This window comes from Schistocerca piceifrons, unplaced genomic scaffold (assembly GCF_021461385.2).
Source record: "Schistocerca piceifrons isolate TAMUIC-IGC-003096 unplaced genomic scaffold, iqSchPice1.1 HiC_scaffold_967, whole genome shotgun sequence".
In the NCBI taxonomy this organism is placed as follows: Eukaryota; Metazoa; Arthropoda; class Insecta; order Orthoptera; family Acrididae; genus Schistocerca; species Schistocerca piceifrons.
In genome coordinates this window covers 1-2,500 of record NW_025729242.1, presented here as the reverse complement: position 1 = coordinate 2,500, position 2,500 = coordinate 1, and positions in this window count along the sequence as shown.

Sequence of the window (2,500 nt, the reverse complement as noted above, 5' to 3'; positions counted from 1 at the left end):
ACTCTCTGCTTCTAACGGGCGCACATACAATATGTAAGCACCAGCATGGAACAACATCCAGTGCATCTTCTCCGCCACATTACACAATCCACACTATCACAACCAGACCAGGAGGTCCATGCGGAAAATACAATATCCCAGCCTTTCGACATCCACCATTGCGCAGACCAGGCACCAACACCCACACATGTCCTATACAACGGTGCACCCAACATCACAATAGTACCTCCTGTCACAGCGCACAAACAATGACATGAGTCAAAGACACAGGTCTCACACAAGCATAGAATTGGAGCGCCGCCTCTAATAAGCCAAAGGTGCATCCTGACGTGACAAATCTGATCATGTCACAAGCATTCACTTACTATAATCACTATCAAGGAACCTGCCGCCCCCGCCCCCCCCCCCTACACCTTTCCTTACAACAACGTGTAACCTAACCTAACCTAACCTATGTTGTACCTTAACCTAACCTATGTTGTACCTTACCTAACCTATGTTGTACCTTAACCTAACCTATGTTGTACCTTAACCTAACCTATGTTGTACCTTAACCTAACCTATGTTGTACCTTAACCTAACCTATGTTGTACCTTAACCTAACCTATGTTGTACCTTAACCTAACCTATGTTGTACCTTAACCTAACCTATGTTGTACCTTAACCTAACCTATGTTGTACCTTAACCTAACCTATGTTGTACCTTAACCTAACCCATGTTGTACCTTAACCTAACCCATGTTGTACCTTAACCTAACCCATGTTGTACCTTAACCTAACCCATGTTGTACCTTAACCTAACCCATGTTGTACCTTAACCTAACCCATGTTGTACCTTAACCTAACCCATGTTGTACCTTAACCTAACCCATGTTGTACCTTAACCTAACCCATGTTGTACCTTAACCTAACCCATGTTGTGCCTTAACCTAACCCATGTTGTGCCTTAACCTAACCCATGTTGTGCCTTAACCTAACCCATGTTGTGCCTTAACCTAACCCATGTTGTGCCCTAACCTAACCCATGTTGTGCCCTAACCTAACCCATGTTGTGCCCTAACCTAACCCATGTTGTGCCCTAACCTAACCCATGTTGTCCCCTAACCTAACCCATGTTGTCCCCTAACCTAACCCATGTTGTCCCCTAACCTAACCCATGTTGTGCCCTAACGTAACCCATGTTGTGCCTTAACGTAACCCATGTTGTGCCTTAACGTAACCCATGTTGTGCCTTAACGTAACCCACGTTGTCCGCTAACGTAACCCACGTTGTCCGCTAACGTAACCCACGTTGTCGCCTAAACCTGCTCTGTAATTGTTATACGACTCGTTCAATTAGTGTAGTGTTGCCCACCCGCAACCCTCGCAATATAGTTCGCTACTCGCACTGCCCGCTCCCCTGTGTATCGCTTCATGTTAAACACCTTGCAAGTCTTGCTGACTTTCCACATGCTCCTGCTGTACACTGTAATGTGGATGGCAGCAGGACGTACATGCCGCCCCCCCCCCCCCCCACCCCTCCCCACGTCCCCACGTCCCCACCTTGCCCCCTGCCTTCGCAAGCTGGTTGGTGACAAGTTTGCATGTTCAATGCCCTTCGCATGCGACGTACGCAGGCTACGTTGTGGTGCGGCCTGTGTCAACTGTCCGCTGATGTCGTACGCGTGAACCACAATCTGTACTGCACATTCGTCCTTATGTACTGAATGATACATCGTGGCACATGTGTGACCGTACAACGACTGCGCCCAAAAACGGCGGACCATACAGTGCAAATATTGTGCACGCAGCTACGTGTCGTCTCCCTATGAGAGCTGGATTGCAGTGTGGTACGCCATAGAGACGTGTGGGAGGAACGGACGCCGTGGATGGCGATCAGCATGAGCTGTGTGTTGATGTATTCGGACCTAGTCGTCTCTCCTCAAACACCGTGATAGCATGGTGCACCGCGTTCCATATCTGCGACATGCTACAGAGGCCGGTTGACAGTCGTTCGAGCAATGGACATCGCATACGTACGGGGGCCACCTTCCACGTATTGTCTAGGCGTGCACATTTTGTTGCGTGTATGTGGGCAGACGTAGTGTGGCGTGACACCTGACACAGGCATGCAATAATCGTTGAAGTTGCTAATGGCGATGGACGCCTACGTTTTCTGGTGAAGTTACGCAAATGAAGAAATGGTAACCCGTTGTGGTGCGGTTGTTCTCGCTAGGGGTGAATCGGTGATGGCGACGATAGGTTGAGGTACTAACCGGTTGTTCCAGCGATACCCACCATGCCGATGAAACTGAACGGCATCTGGGTGTGAAGCGATACGCGGTGGTGGCTGGGTGGGACCGTCCCCGGCCGGTGAGGGGGCGCCTCCCGGCGTGCTGGCCGCGCGGTGCGTGGGCGCACGCGCTACAGCCGGCTGGTGGGGGCGGCCAGTGGCAGGCGCGCCGGCCGACGGACGCGGCAGGCGTCGCAGCTGCGCGCCGGCGCACCCTGCGCGCGGCGC